We start from the raw sequence: 17,548 nt of genomic DNA, 5'->3' as shown, positions 1-17,548 counted from the left end.
TGAACCAGAACACAAGTGACCCAGGACCTGTTGCTACATCGTTATGGGCTTATCAGCCGGCTACAACTTGGTTCTAGGGACACAGTGTGCGCAGGACCTGCATCTGGGCATACCCGTCCGACTTAAGGTGACAAACAAAAGTATACAAAAAAGTGATGGATGGAATGTTTGAATTAATTTCCTGCAAAGTGTGGCATCTAGCAATCCCACAATGTACTATTTTCCCACTTCCAAGACGGTAGGACCCTTTTCTCGCTGTGTGGGGCTTGGTAGCCAACCCTAGAAGTGTGGCTACCTGAGAACAACAAGCTCATGGGAAAACTGGTTGGGCAATAGGTTCCTCCTCTCTGTCTATGCCCATGATGTCACCTGTCTACCAGAACAAAAGAGCAGTCCCTCACATGTGTCCACCATTTTCCCTTCAAAGACTACATCCCCTTTGAAGCTCGCTTTTTGGCCTCACACCCGGTTCGGCCTTCCTGCCAGGGACAGATAACAACTCTTCAAAGGGTAGCCCCTTTTGTGTTGCCTTCTGAGAGTCGTTCACACCTCCCCCAGGTGGGCAGAAGGTTGTCTCATGGCCAGCAACCATAAACAGTCATTGGAAAACTTTGGGCAACAGAGTAACAACTTTCTAAAGTTGCAATTTAATTAGAAGTTACATTAAATGCGACTTGGGCATCGAGTCGGGTTTAATGCAATGGTTCTTTTGATACCTTGAAGTACCAACTTTAGTAGTCCCATTCAGAAGTTTATAAAGCTGAGTGTCAGCGTGTGACCCTGTACTTGTCAATAGGGCTACAACCCTTTCCACAGTACAAATGACAATTTGGGGGATTTTGCAGTTAGAGCATGTAAAAACACATCTACTTTTAAATATACTGGACCCTGCCTTAGTGCTCAATAGGCCTGCCGTAGGCGTAACTTAAATATATAAAAAATGAAGGTTGGACTTTGTCAGTGTTTTAAATGGCAAAGTCGAGTTAGCAGGTTGAGAGCTGCTCTGCAAGCTAACAATGGTAGACTGGGAGTCATGCGTTTACTTCGTCACACTCAAGAAGGCACACTAAGTGCTGCAGTCCACAAGGGACACTTTAACGTACAGGCCCTGGGTATCCCTGGTACCATGTACTAGGGACCTATAAGTAAGTTAACATATGCCGATTGTGGGTGAGCCAATCAGACATACACATTTTAAGGATCAGAACACTGGCACTGGCACTGGCAGCTGGTTGACAGGACTCAGTGCACTCTCAGAGTCGGAAAACCAATCGCATAATTCCAAAACTTTGAGTGTGATCATGCAAAAAAGTGACATTTCCTTACACTTATGATTAAGGTTTTAAATCCACAAGCAGGAGCAAAGTCTGTTGTTTGAATGCTTCATTATATGAGACCCATAACACAAACTAAATGTATTAACTCAATCAACACTAAGGCTTCATGTAGGTTAAGCACAGCTGAAAAGGATTTTATTGAAGAATGGAATGAGAGGAGACTGAAGGTTGGGCAAAAGTAAGGAAAGGAGAATGAAGTGGTTGGGAAAAGGAAGAAGAGGCAGTAAAGGATTTAGGAGTACATCTAGAACTCTATTTGTGTTGGAATAGGAAGGGGACATTTTGTATTGTAAGAGATAAAGAACATGCTTGGAATCCAGAGTTGGTGGCATGAAGTGGTTGTTATTGGGCTAATAAGCCTATGGGAGATGCATATTTGACAGGAGAAAAACCCATTAGTAAGGGGGTTTATTATGTGGCTGGGAAAAATACATACTTCCAACTTCCAGTTACCTGGATTGGTAGCTATTATTTAACTTCAATGTTTCCTAAAAAATATAATGTAGATTACCTAAATAAAGATGATAGTGACTCCTGAGAGAGGTAAACATAGTGCTTTCCAAGTAGTAGGTGATTGTCTACCTTGGTAGATTGCCTTGCCACAATTACAGCTGGAGCTTAAGCTACTATTTATGCTGAGCTTATAGCAATAAGGGCAATGGTTTTGCAGAACAGTCATGCTTTGGATATCTTACTCATGAAAGAGTGCAGAGTTTGCTGCATGTTACATGTCCAGCAATGCTGCACGTATATTCCAGAGAACAGTAGCGAAATGAACACGTTTATAACTAACATGACAGACATTTCTCCTGAGGTGAAGGATTTGGACAAGACCTGTGCCAGGGTGTCACTGCAGCTCTGTAGGAAGCAGGGTCTTGGGAATATCATAATGTTACTTCTTCACAGAGGAAAACCGAATATGTAGACAGCTCCTCCATCTCCCTACTACGAGTTGCCATTAAAGTTATTCATTCAGAGTTGAGCCTACAGTGTATTACAGATAAAAGTGATGCTGGCCCCACTTCTGCTTCAGGTCCCTATTTGGGCCAATAGTGAGGCCATTTTGAATAGGGACATGATATTGGACTGGATCAAATTAGAGAAGGACTTATACATTCCTTGGTTGGGGTATGTTTCTAAGACTTTTAATTACTTAAGTGTGTCTGATATGTTTGATTCACCTTCTACCTTACTAAAAGTGAGAAGCCGGAGGTTAAGCTCCGCTTTCAAGAACTTTTTCAATCCAGCAAAAATTCCATTTGAGATTACATTATATTTTTAGTACCTGTTGAGCCCTTGATGTATTTGCCTTTAGAAATTACACGCTGGGCATGATCACTTCTCTTTGATTTCAGAGCCGGCATCATGTGACAGCTTTTGTGGATCGCAGAGGCTCAAAGCACTATGGGTAGCTCTACATTGGTTTGCCCATGAGATGCACTTTCTGAACAAACCTTGATGCATTTTATGTTTTTTAAAAATTCTTTAGATGCTTTATGCTACTTTTTCTAAAGCAAATCTTAAAGCATTTAGGGTATCGAAAGTGCAGCAATGCATTATATTCCCTAAAGCTGCTAGGCAGCCCTGATATCTGCTATAGAGTATGTTCTTTTTAGGTCTTGCCAAGCGATGCAGCGCTTGTCCACCTCGCCTTGGCGAGACCTACAGTCGTCGGTTTTGTTAGCGGAGGGAGACAGGAGATGGCACACGCACATCTCCTGTCCCCGCTTGCGGCGTTTGAGCAGAACGCACGTCATGTGCGCTTGCACTCTCATGGTGACAACTTGTTGATCCTCCAGCAGTTCTTGTGGATCTTGTCCTGATACTGGAGCTCGTCATTGTAGCTGCAGTTCATGGTAGTAGCGGCCTCCTCTGCCCCTTTCACACACTCTCAGAGCCTCAGAAAGAACCGATGTCCAAGTACACACCGTGTCGCAGGCAGATGATGTAGAAACAGATGGCTTTCTACACACGCAGCCTGCAGATGCCCAAGCAGAAGCAGGGCTTGTGACGTAATCTCTGGGTGCTTCAGCACGGCTTGGATGCCACTCTCCAGCAGCTGCGCGTCAAATCGCGTAGTTCTAATGATAGGACGAGAGAGCTGGCGAATGCTCTTACCCTTTAGCGCTGTCAGGCTACCAAAACAAAACTTTAGAGTCCTGATTGTGTCTGTGAGAAAAACAGTATCTGACAAATTACAGGCCTTAAAAGCTTAGCTTAATATATTTTATGGAAATTAATTATTAGTGCAGCTTTCCACATTTTGTAAATCGACGAAACAACCTCTAAGTAGGAATTGGACACCCTTCCCATTCCAACATGGGCGCTACAAGATACATTTGTATTTCTCAGCCAAAACCTATTATCCACGTTGTCAGTATGTCATTATGATTGACGTCTTTGACACCGCCTCTTTATATGTCATCTCTGTCACTTTCTTTCTCCCCCCCCTTTCTTTACCACCGTGGCTCAAAACAACGAGGTTCCTTCCAATTCTCCCCCGTCACGTGATAAGATGGTCCCCGCCCATTCTCCACTGTCACATGAGTTTGTTACTCCGACCGCCGCATCAAAGAAACATTTGGAGACTAAGGAAGGTGGCAGCGAGTGTCGGCCCGTCTTCAGGGACAGCCTCTTCTAGACTTTACCAGGAACAGTACTACCTCAGGTACAAGCCAAACTGAAGGCGCCTCGAACACACAGTCCTGGTGCATATTGAGTTTGTAATGCGGAAATTGCACACAGCAAAAATCCTTGACTTTTCTGGTGAGGTTGTCAACTCATAGTATAGCTGCCAAGTTTTCAGATAGTTTATGTGTGACATTTACATGTGCTTAGTGTACTTATGAGTGCCACCGTACAACAACATGGAGACAGTTTGAAGGACACTTGTACTGTTTGTAATGCAATTTTAAAATGACTTTAATAGTCGCAGTGTTTTCTCAGCCGTAGGCTGGGACCTCGTAGCACTATCAATATACAAGTAACTACTCCTCACTGTGCAAGGATTCAGTTCTGTTTCTCTTTGTTTGCATGCAGACATGGCAACCCTCATTGTCAGTAGTACACATGTTCCTTTCATTGCAGCAGATCGGCGCCTTTCCTGCAATGGTATTAGCATGAGTGTAGCACCAGCATCTCAGTGCACCGGGCCTCTCTTTGACCAAGGTAAAGATGTTACTAGGGAGTGAGGGGGAGGGGAGAATCAATCAGGGGTTTGTACAGCACACTACTCACCTGTGAGGGTCTCAACGCTCTGGGGTGAGTGGGGTTTCGGGCAGCTCCGAGGTCATCTGAAGAGCCAGTTCTTGAGGTCTTTTCTGAAGGTTTGCAGAGTAGGGCTTTGTCTGATGCCGAGGGGGAGGTTGTTCCAGGTTTGGGCTGCGATGTAGAAGAAAGATCTGCCTCCCGTCTGGTTCTGTGTATGCGGGGGATTTCAGCCAGGGATTAGGTCAGCGGACCTGAGGTATCTATTGGGGGTGTGGAGGAGATTCTTTAGTTGAGGTAGTGGGGTCTGGTGTTGTGGAGGGCTTTGTAGGCGTGTGTGAGCAGCTTGAAAGTCACTCTTTTTTCACTGAGGTTTCGGATGTGCTGGGTGATGTGGTTGTGTTGTTGGATGGTGAGGATGAGTCTGTCTGCGGTGTTCTGGACAGTCTGGAGTTTGTGAAGGAGAGATTATGTTGATTCTGGCATACAGGGCGTGTCCGTAGTGCAGTCTGCTTGTGATGAGTGTGTGGGAAACGCGGGGATGATCAAAGCCTGGCCGTACTCGGGAGGTAACACTAGAACAAATACGCTTACTTGTTAATTTTTTACTGAATATAAGTTTGAATTCAGCAGATGAGTTAGAATGTCATACGAGATCACGCCAAGATATGCAGCCCTGAAGAAATCGTAGGGTGACTTAACCTGAAGACGAAACACATGCTGGCTGGTGTGAGGCTGATTTATATCCCAGAATAAAGTGAAGACTTGATGAAAAGACAACAATCTGACGACTATTATTTTACTTCATTTGGGACACTATTGGTGTATTGGTGTATGTGCTCAGGGCACAGGTCAATATTTGAATGTTTTGAGGATGCTGGGTTTACATCCTTACCCTAGAGCACTACGTACGATTGGATTTATAAACTTAAGGGCACATACCCTTGTGCACATGATTACTCCATTCGCCCCCTTAGCTTAGCTGGTTATCATGAAAATCTGCAGTGGTTTGGCTGCAAACCTTGGCTGAAGAAGGGCCAAGGTTTGGCCAGTCAAAGAACATCAGGCGGACCACAATCGGGAATATAGGGACGTTCAAAATAGTCCGGTACCGGCACCTGTGATTGAGCACCACTGCATCCTTACTATCGGTTATTGTACCGGACTATTTTGAACGTCCCTATATTCCCGATTGTGGTCCGCCTGACGTTCTTTGACTGGCCAAAGCTTGGCCATTCTTCAGTCTTACACAAGCACATTGCTAACCGGAATCAAATCCAAGCTGACCCCAACAGATCACAGCAACAGCCCGTCCGGAAATTCCTGTGATCGGGTACACAATAAGCCTTGAACCCCTTGGCTTCCCTCTTGGCAAGTGAGGCTGCTTTATTATTAGGCATACATTAAATGATGATGAGATCCGTAGAATGTGCTAATCGGATTGAAATGCCGTCCACAACTATGAGCACCTTACACACATGGAATGATTTATTTGTCCTTTAAAAGTGTGAAGGTGTAAATATTGTTTTTTTTACAATCAAAACTGTGCGATTAACAAGTTTACAGAACGTTAAGCTCTTGCCTAAGCCCTTTTGTTTGTTCCATTTAATTGTTCCCTGTCCTGATATTTCTTGTGTGATTGACTGGGTACAGGCTTGTGCCCTGTCTTGTATATTGTGTGTTATTCATGTTTTACATTGACTGAAAAGTAAATACCTAGACCTCTGCCCGGCTGGACATGTCGTTTCCAAATATAGCAACGACTTTGTCTATATTTATTGATTAAGCATTATTATTTGTAAGGGACCACTGTTGCCTTAATAATATTGACTCCCAAGGTCCCTTGCCGACTTCTTTGGGTTCCCTTGTTGTCTCCAAGACATATTGTGACATATGCTAGGCGAAGTTTGTCAATGACAAAACGTGCCTATTCTCAACCTGAAAAAGAAAGCCTTGCTTTAGTGTGGGCTTGTGAGCATTTTCTTGTGTTCCTATACAGAAAGCATTCCACAGTTTTCACTGACCACCAATCATTGCTCACCATTTTCGGTAATCCTAAAGCCAAGAAGCCCCCCACATTGAGCATTGAGGGGTAGGGATTGCCATTGTAGGCGTATGATTATATGATTGTGCATCATCCAGAAAAAGATAAAAACAATGTGGACTGCTTCTCTTGTGTGCCAATACAGGCACTACTTCTAAAGCGGATGATTCTTCTATTAATTGTGAAATCCAGTACCCCTGCTGTCATATCCATAGGACAAATCACTACTGCCACAATTACTGGCTATGATCTGCTAATACTCAAAGACAACATTGCACACCAATCGTGGCAAAAACATACTCAACCTCTTCATATATGACCCTGAATATGAGAAATAAAAAAATGTGCAAGAAGAACTTACAATTACCCCCAGAAGGCATCATCTTACAAGGGTCGAGAATTGTCATGCTCGAGAGTCTAAGACAACAAGTTATTGAAGTGGTTCATGAGGGACACTGTGGAGTTGTTGCTTTGAAACAAGCTCTACGGGGCCGAGTGTGGTTCCCTCGTCTTGATGGAAGAGTTGAAAACGAGTTATAGGCTTGTTATTTGTGTTATTGAAGTGGCTCATGAGGGACACTGTGGAGTTGTTGCTTTGAAACAAGCTCTACGGGACCGAGTGTGGTTCCCTCGTCTTGATGGAAGAGTTGAAAACGAGTTATAGGCTTGTCATTTGTGCCCCTGTTTGTCATCTAAGACAACCCCACATCTGTTAAAAAGTTCTGATCTCCAAAGTATGCACTGAAGAAGATTGTCATTGATTCCTTTGGACCCCTTGACAATGGACATCATCTACTAGTAATTGTTGATGAATATTCTTGTTTCCCCACGTAGAAGATTTGTCGTCAGCTACTCATGACAGTCATTGAGAAACTAAAAAGTATTTTTGCAACATGGGAGGTTCCCTCGATTTTGAAATTAACAATGGTCTTTCGATGGTTAAGAATATTAAGATTTTTCTCACTCATCTAAATGTCAAGCACCAGATAAGCACACTTATCTGGCAACAGGTGAATGGTGTGGTCAAGAGATTTATGAGCACCCTCAAAAAATCAGTTTGGTGCGCTACATTTAAAAAGCTTGAATTCAAATCAGGTCTACAGTCTATGCTTGGTGCATACAGGCCAACTCCCTTTTAGACCACACGTGAAAACCCTGCCACATTATTGTTTGGGAGAGCCATAGGAACCAAATTGCCACAATGGACCACTGAGATATCTATTGCCATTGATAAACTTAGAACCACTGATTTGTGTCACAAATGCAAAATGAAGACCTATTTGGGCAGATGCCGCAGTGTTCGGAACACTGTGCTCCACAGAAGAGACCAATTTATCATCAGACGGAAACGCAAGTCTGATGCTCCTTTTGATACTGAGGGTTGTGACTAGTAAAGGACACAGGTTGACTGCTCACCATCCTGAAAAGTCAATTACGCAAGATTCTTAGCATTTTGAGCACCTGCCTCGATCTTTGCCAGCTCCAGATGTCAGGAGTGAGACTTGTCCACCTGAGAATCCAGAGCGCCCAATGACTGTACCAATATCTCTGTCACCAATGCCAGTCATGGACACTTCTCCGGTAATTCCACAGCCTCACATGAACAGATCTGGGCAATTGATTCGAACACCAAAACAACTCATTGAAGAGTTGTAATGTATATATGTATTATTGGTACTATTAATTTAACAAAGGGGGAGATGAAGTGCCTTGTGAGTTACAAATGATAAGACCCTTTTGGTTCCTTAAGGACTCCATAGGACAGTGACATAAGTGTGTGGTGTGGGTGATAGAATTCATGATGTAGAATGTTAGTTAAGGGTTACACCCTGATACGAAAAGGCATGTAATACCAAGCTCCGTGTGGCATGGTCATTTGCTGGTACCCAGGCTGGGGTAGACCGTACACAGATGTGGAACTTGAAGACCTAAAGAGTAAATTTATGACAAACTCAAGGATCGGAGGAATCTAGACACAAGCTGCAAAAGTTGACAACCTCTGTGTAAGAGGAGGTTTGAAATAAATGTGGGTGTAATCTGTGTTTACTCCAAGAGTCACCACAGGGAGTATTGATGAAGTTATTTTCTTATTAAATGTTCTGCATTATATCAACATTCACATGTGCTCATGCAATATACTAACTGTGCATTCTTCAGGTTTAGATTGACCATAGCTAACATAGGCCTGTGTTTAAAAGGGAAATAGTCTGGTTGCTATCTTGTTCAATAGCACATATATTTCTCCATTTCTAGGAGAAGTTGTACTCATGTTTATCAAAAGCGATGTGTCCTTGTTTCTCTGTTTCATGTGAAATGTTTTAATTTACATGATAACTGCAGAATGTTCTAATGAGTTGTTACAGTGCACCTGCAGAGTACAGGCTGGTCCAGGGTATCTTGTTATATTGGTGATAGCTGTAAGTTTGAAGGCCATTTAGAGAAGCATCTTTGTATAGTGTCTTAAGAAACTAATTAGTTAATCTTGTATCGTTATGCCTTAGCCTGATTGGAGCATTATATGGGAACCATGTGTAAGTGTAGCAAATGTTAAAATAGTGTGATTTAAGCTAGTGCTGAGCAGAACTTTTTCAGAATACCTTTAAAATACTTACTGAGCAGAGTAGGCGATGTAGAGACTCTCTTTATGGGAGAACTTATTTTACTTTACATTTTTTAAAGGTGACTTTATAATAGTTTGACATCTTATATGATTTTGAGTGATTTGAACTGCATATTGACTAATGCCTACATGTAGTGATTATTGATTAGAACTAATTTGATTATTTTTAATTTGTAAACGTTTTAACCTTAAATATACTTTTATGGTTTAAAGCGTAACCACTCTCTGCCTTCCTTGTGGGGCCTAATGTGCTTTATATTATCTAAAAGTATTGATTTGGTGATTAACCGCAGTTATGAATTTCGATTAATCAGATGCACTTAAGGATCCCCGAATATGCATGAAAAAAAGCTCTACAACACCAGTGGCTGCAGAGGGCATGGGATGGGGGGTTCACCAGCACTCTTTTTGGGGGACCAGCACTTATTTTGCATCACCAGACACTAACCTAGTACAAGAGAGAGAAAAGCATCAAAGGGGTAAGAGAAATACGGAAAACAATGTAAAAGGTTGAAAAAAAGGATGAAAATGAACCTGCAAGTGTGAGATAAGGGGTAGGGAGAGTGTGTTTTTGGATGAAAGAGGCATTAGGTGAAAGACAAACCTTGGTATTGGACATTCTCAGCATTTAGCAACCGTGCTGGTGGGCTTTGGAAAAAAACCTGGGCATCGGCACTTATTCTTTTAGAAATTAAGCACTGTAAAGAGGGACTTCTAAGCACTCCCACCTGAGAATTGTGGCTGAACACATTAGACAACAATTTACCTGTCATCAGTCTACTGGCCTGGCTACAATTCGCCTGGTCTTAAATTATGCGTCAATCAGCCAAGCGCCTACTCCCTGGCATCGCCGCTGTTTCCCAAGCCTCATCAGCCATTGGCATAGCAAAAGCACCATGGGCCCTAATGCAAGCAAAGATATTGGGCCCCATAAGCTGATTTTGTATTTTTTTTTTAAATCACTAATCTGGGTGTTGTGTGTCCTTTACAGTCCTGGGACCCGGTACCACTCCCCTTTCAGCAGTATTGACAGATACAGCCCGGCGACTGCTGCCTGTCATCCCTCCAGGCCAGGCCTGGGCAAGCAAGTTTTGAGAAGATTTGATCTGGATCTGAAGTAAGTGAGAGATGTACGTGTTGCCAGTTTAGTAGAAAAGAAGATGACAACCACATCCTCTTTTTCTGTACTGCTTATGTAACTACCAGGAAAAGGTGGATTAAGCCCCTGTGTAAAGCTATAGGTTTGCGATCATACGATGAAGCCTACAGAGTATTTAAAACTGACACGAGACAAGTCATTGTTTTTTGTGTCAGCAGATTTCTTTTGGCTGTAAGTCATGTACGCAAGGAACAGTGTATGGAGCTATAATCGGTTGATTCTGTGATTCTGTATCAAAGATGCGTGTTTCCTTCTGTTATCAGTAGGAATAATGAATTATACCTAAGGAACCATTGGAACTGTACAATTGTATTTTAACACATGTTTTAATATAGGTTTTTATATTGCCTTCTTAATTAATTTATGTATTTTTATTGTATTTCCTTAAACTCCCTTCCAACTGGATGTAAGCTTCCATTCATTTTTCTACTAAGTTGCCATGAATTGCTGTTTTTAATGTTTTATGTATCATATATCTTTTATGGCCACAATGTGCCGAAGTAAAGATTTATTGAATTGAATTGAATTGAGAAGATTTGAAGCTGCTGAGCTTTCTGCATGGATATGGAAGTGTCCAGAAAAGTAACTTCACAAGTGGAAATAGTGGTACAGGCCAGACCAGGCCTGCCCCCACCCACACAGCCTCTATAAACAGGCCAACTGTCCTGTATTGGTTTAGATTTGAGGATGCCAGTGCCTGCCTTGGGTCTGGTTTACTCTCATTGACCCTACACCAACCTCCCCAGCCCTAGCCCAACTTCGTCCTGGAAGAGCAAACAGACACCGGTCTGTGTTGGGCAGTAGAAAGAAAAAAATCAAAATTTGCTAAACTGCCCAGCAAGTCACATTGGGCCATGCAACATCCGCTCCTCCAGACTTTCTACCTTTCCAGGTGCAGTGGCAGCTCGTTCCAGGCTTTAGAAGCATGTAGGAGAAGGCACAGATGCTAAACACAGGAAAGGAAGTTGGTGGGGGCAAGAGGAAAGGGATCCTGGAAGGAAAGAGTGCTGTCATGAAAGCAGGTGGCGGCAGTTCTAGAAATCTAACATAGAACACTCGAACCGCTTATTCAATGTTTTGAGAAGGAATCAATAGTCCATCAAATGAGCTAATGAGATGTGGGTTTCTTGGCAGTCTTGCAAGTGTGGCCTTGATTTTTTGTTGCACAGTACTGTAAAACTGCATGTGATTTTGCCATCAGGGGCATAGTTTGTCAGTAAGATTTGCTGGGGTGAGCTTTAGATTTTCTGACAATCAGGCTGGCATATATTGTTTACATAGATTATTTGATAAGTAGGGTGCATGCAAGGGGCGTAAGGGGTAGTGGAAAGGGAGAGGAACGTGGATTGGTAGGAGTAGTAATTAAGAAAACATTTTGTAAAAGAACCAATATTTTGTAGGACTTTCAAAACATGGAGAAAGTGTGTGTGTGTGTTTTGTCTGTTTGTATGTAAATATTCCTGGTGAAATCCTAACAGATATCTCACCATACCCGAATGAAAACACCTGAACCCAACTTTCACTTGGAAAATACATTTATTGGGAGGGGGGGGGGGCGTGTAACACCCTCCCTGAAGCTACTTTTCCATTTCACCCCTGTACTGTGTAATATTTGAGTCAAACCCCATGGAATTGGAAATTACCACATGAGAATTATTTTTCTGGTTGTTAACCCCTTGGAGTCCCCTATTCCATGTGATATAAGTGCATAAATGTACCACTTGCTTAGAGGAATAGAAATTACTCATGGACACCTCTTCCCTTCTGGTGTTTTACTGGTGAAGGTGAGCCGCTCATTAAGCATATTAAATGTATACAAACATTATTATTTTGCATCAGATAGATTCACAGATGTCATGATCTCACGTTTCACGCCTGTTCTTGTTAAATAGTTCAAGCTCGCAAATGTTGCGAAACTGTTCTGAGGCCACCCCAGCCTTTTTTTACAGATGACATTTTTAATCCAGGAGGCTTGAAAATCTGTCACAAGGCTTCTATATTTAAGAGAAGCCACAGCTCTTTGCTTGAAAATAAGTCAAGACCGAACTGACGGACAAGAATCCTTTTGGATTGTAACTTTTTGCTGGATCCTAAAACAGGGTCAAAAGGAGATTCTATGTAAAAGCAGATTAAACAAGCATTTGCAATGCAATAGGTCTCGCATTTATGAGAGTTTGAGCTATTGACATTGTAAATGACAATGCCTTTTATTTAGGTGTTGTTTTTAAAACAGATAAATAAAAGTCATTGTCATTTACAATGCCAATAGGTTAAACTCTCGCAAATGCGAGACCTATTGCATTGCAAATGTGTGCTATAAAAATGACTAAAATCGTTAGGAGAGTGCGTAGGACAATGCTATTTGAGAAAATAGTGCTCGGAGGCTGTAATTAAAGCCTACGAGCAACAACACACGTAACAGGGGTGTCACCATGGGAGGTTACAAAATGAGACAAGGCGGTACTAAGGAGGGTCTACTAAGCCTTTTGACCAATGAACAGCCACAGTTTACAATGGACAATGACACAAGCCAATGAAAAATGTGGGCGGAGAGTGGGCGGAGCTTCAAGTTCCTACCTCAATAGAGCATGCCTCGCAGAGCAGCACATGCGCTGCCCAGGCTCGACCTAAAAAACGTACCTTAAAAAGGCTGCGGCTAACATGCATGTCTCAGGAAAATACAAAAGTGGACAGGTAAAAAAAACAAAGTTTTACTAGAACATTTGTTAATACTACATAGGTCTGCTTGTAGTTGTGGTGAGAGAGAGGTATAAGAATTCCCCACCCCTTAATAAAAATGGCAGTACCACTCAGTAGCAGCTCTTGTCCCAATATTCAATATTGCTGCTGACTCGGGGAGAATCCAAAATGTGTCTTAGGAGCGACTCATGAAACTTCGGACACAGTTGCAAATACCACATTTTGTTAAAAAACCCCTTGTATATTTTTTAGGTCTCGGCTGGCGAAAGCAACGCGCATGCGCTGCTCTCATCATACGAGAGCTTCTTGGAATCAATATAGATTCCAAAGCTCTCGGACGCGGAGTTGAAGCCCCGCCCATCTTCCTCATTTGTTGGTGTCATCCTACATGCAAAATGTAGGTTCACGATTGAAAAGGAGGATTCTTAGTCCCTCCTTGTTGCCGCCTTGTCTCCTTTTAGCCCCGCCCACCGGGATTGGATCTTTCACTTACGGCGTCACACTCTTTCCTTCATTAGCTGGGAAGTTTTCACACAACGCCGACAGCTTGTTCTCATAGCTGTGTTTAATCAGTGGTTTAGTAGGTAGTGAGCAATTTTCTTGTACTATTCTTTCTGAACGCATTTCCGTGAGACACGAAGAATTCACTGCAAATGTAGAAAAGACACACATTTGTCTAAAGAAAACCTAGCACCACCTCGCATCAGATCCATAAAATATGAGACGTCTCTCAGTGTGGAGTGGGAGTCCTAACGTATAATTAATCGCAAAGTTGAGCCTGAACCGACATAACTTAGATGTGGGACGAGAGTCTCTTCTCAATCCACCACTCCATTTGTAAAGTTCCACTTAAACCCCTGTCGGGTTCTGGAAACTGCAGATGTTAAGACAGGCATTATAGGGGCAGCTTCTGCATAGGCCCCTCGTTGCCTCTTGTGATTCTGCGAAGACCGTGACCATGTAGGAAATCAACAGCGGCAGTCAGGGCTCCCACCATCCATACCCAGGCGCAGGGTGAAGATGGCACAGGTGAGTCCAGCGATCGTTTAATTACCCTACGATTAAGGCATTACGCAGCCCGCAGATTGCATTACAGCCCAATATGTTATGGGAAGCTGCATTTCAAAGCTCGCCATACGCTGCTCCTCGTAACGTCACGACGTTTGTGTAATAGCAGAAGTGTGACTTAAGAACATAGCCATGGCTTTGTACACAGTACTCTGTCTCTAGGCATATAATATGGTCAGCTCTGTTGTGCTTACGCTTTCAGAAGAACACTATTGGTAGGAATGTGTGCGCTCGATTGGATAGCATCCTGGTTGAAATGGCATTGGTAGCCTTTAGGACGATTGCCTGGGAATTTTACATCCCTAGTTGTTTGATTCGTTATCTACTTTATATTGTTTGCCTTTGTAGGGCTAAGAGCCAGTGTTAGAGGCTGGCACTTCTCCAAACTGAATCTAAGGCTGTGATGAGTGCATTACTCTGGGAAGGATTCCTCACCCCCCCCCCGATCATGCGATAGCATAGTGACCCCCTTGGTCAAGAGATAGCATAGTTTACAAGGATCCTAACAAACCATCACAGGTTATATGCCAATTTAAACATCCTCGTTCAGTCTTATAAGAGAATTTTATTATTATTTAATTTTTCTATTGATGCCCAATTTGTGTTCAGTCAACACCTGTTTCACAGGCAAGTTAGTCAGTGAGCTTTCTCTAAGCAGTGACTGATAGTCAAAATAAAAATCTTGGATAGTTGTTGATAGACATAATGTTATAATGTTGCTATATCGGTTATCATTAGTGGGCCTATTAACATAACAGTCTCCGTTTAGTAGTAATACTCACATTCTACAAAATGCTATTCACTAATCTACTTACTGAGATTTCTGCTTCACCGGACTTCTATGCATAGATCTTTGCCAAAGTGTGGAGATTTCCGTACACTTAGGCTTGGGTGTATGTTTTAGTAGTAAATATGGGCGGGAAGGGGCTGGAAAATTGTGAATTCTTATACCTAAATGGGCTGAGTTTAGGGAGAAGTATGCAAAAAAAAAACACCTACCAAACAAGATAAAGCCCATTGCTAATCACAATATGCACATCTAAAGTTACTATGGCCAAAAATGTCCCAAAAGAGTTGTAAATGTATTCCAGCCTAACCTTGGGGTAAGTCCAGTACCATACATGGCCACTCACAGGTAGTGCAGCGTACTGCTATAGAAAACAATGGAGGCAGGGATTTAACCTCATAGCTCCTGCCGTCGGCCGCTGAACGTTCGGAGCACTACCTGGCTGGTGCTGCGAATGTTCAGCGGCCGACACGGCCCCGCCCACTCTTTGGAACGCCCAGCACTGCGCCAAAATAACGGCCGCAGCTAAGGCGTTAAATAACACCCGTAGTAAATGATGCTTAAGTAAATAAAATGACGCTGTCTTTTAAAATAAATATGTGCTTTTTGTTTAATGTGAAATAAATATGATTAGTAAATAAATATATTATTAAAAACTCTATCAAATCTGACAAAATAAAAACAAGATTTAGTCATCTTTATTACTCCTTCATTTTCTGACTTAACAGAACACCTGTTGTTTGTCAACTCGCTCGACCTGATAAAATCTGACACGCCATAGCGAGTAGTTTTTTCGAGCCCTGGTATGGCGTGGCCTGTAATTGTAGAACAGGGTATGGTATGTTATGGCTTTTTCACTGTATAATATGGTATGTCATTCTGGAGTCTGTATGGTATTGCCTGTCATTGTATGGTATGTATACTATTGTGTGGCCTGTAATTGTATCGGATGGTATGGCCTATCATTGTATAACATGGTTTGGTGTGGTATTGCGTGTCAGTGTATGGTATGGTATAGTACGGTACTGCACGGCCTATCAATGTATGGTATGGTTTGTCATTGTATGATTGTATGATATGGTATGGCATGTCATTGTATAATGTAGTGTGGTATGGTCTGTCATTGTATCATATGGCACGGTACAGTTTGACGTATATTATCATGTGGTATATCCTGTCATTGCACACTATGGTATGGCCTGTCATTCTGTTGTAAGGCATGATATATTATGGGTTGGAATAGCATGATCTGGCCTCATGTATTGTATGGGATGTCTTGTCGTATAATATGGTATGGCTTGTCATCATATTGTATGGTCTGTCATTGTATAGTATGGCCTATCATTGAACAGTATGGTGTGTTGTGATATGGTATGGCCATTAACAATGCACTAGGTCTCGCCTTTCATTAAGTTAAAGCCATTTGCTTTGCTATACAATACCATTAGCAAAGCAAATGGCTTGAACTTAATGTAAAGCGCTCTGATACTCTTGGGTCCAGTAGCGCTATATAAAACCTTTGAAATAAATAAATAAATAAATACACTTAAGCAAGGCGAGACCTATTGCATTTTCAATGCGTGTTCTAAACAGTGCATGCATTTGCTTTCAAATCAATTCAGGAGTAGTTTAGACAGGTCGAAACCATTTTTCACTTGAATTATTCTTGTATTCGATATTTCAAGTTCTAATTTAAAAGAGGAAAAACAGACCAGCAACCGCCCACAGACACGCAACCAGGAGCTCACGCGCACCCCCCCCTCCTCCCCCCCCTGGTCGCTAATAAACCATCCACGTGGCACACTAAACAGAGGGCGCTGCTCGCTTGGCCAGCGTCCACTCTCTCAAGACCTCCTGACAACCAGCTGGGTACGTTTTTTTTTTCATTCTTGCATATTGAGAAAATAGGCGAAATCGCTTGGTAAAATGACACAAAATCTCTGAGAGCTTATTGGACAAAGCAACTCGGGCTCTGGGGTTCACAGCAGGAATGCCCCTTCGGTTTTCAACATTGCACTTCGTCGAGGGTCTTTTCAATTTGCTCTGTTTGTCAAACGTCAGAACGTTTCCGTCAGATTTTCAACATGTCTGATCTGCATAAGAGAATGTAACATACACATCAAAATCAAGATACGTTATTTAAAACGTTATTTGGACGCAATCCTTCAAAGACACAAGAGTGCACTACATTGTGTAAGTACGACCCTGTGTTTCTCAATCAACTAAGAGTGACGCGTTATGAAGACATTTCTTTAAAGCATCGAAGTCTGTTAGCCAGATGTGCGCATGGCAGACCCCGGTTGAGTTCCAGTTTCAACATTTCTCCGAATGTCTTAACGGAATATTCATATTTTTGAAGACCCAGGGCTCTCTCCCTTTAGGGTCGCTGAAAATGTTGATGTATTGAGTGCAATATGTGTGCGTCGCTTCCAAACAATCTTTCTAAATATATATAACATGTTGATCAATGTAATTAGAAAAAATGTTCTAGTGTCAGGACACTTTCACCCCAGTTTTTCAAGGATTTCCCGAGCTAGGCACCCCTGCAACGCCTTGGGTATCCCACTTTACTCACTTGTTCAAAGACACTGGTGTTTTTAACTCCTGTGATATTTGAGGGGTGTCA

This window comes from Lissotriton helveticus, chromosome 7 (assembly GCF_964261635.1).
Source record: "Lissotriton helveticus chromosome 7, aLisHel1.1, whole genome shotgun sequence".
NCBI lineage: Eukaryota > Metazoa > Chordata > Amphibia > Caudata > Salamandridae > Lissotriton > Lissotriton helveticus.
Note: the sequence above shows the minus strand (reverse complement) of the source record.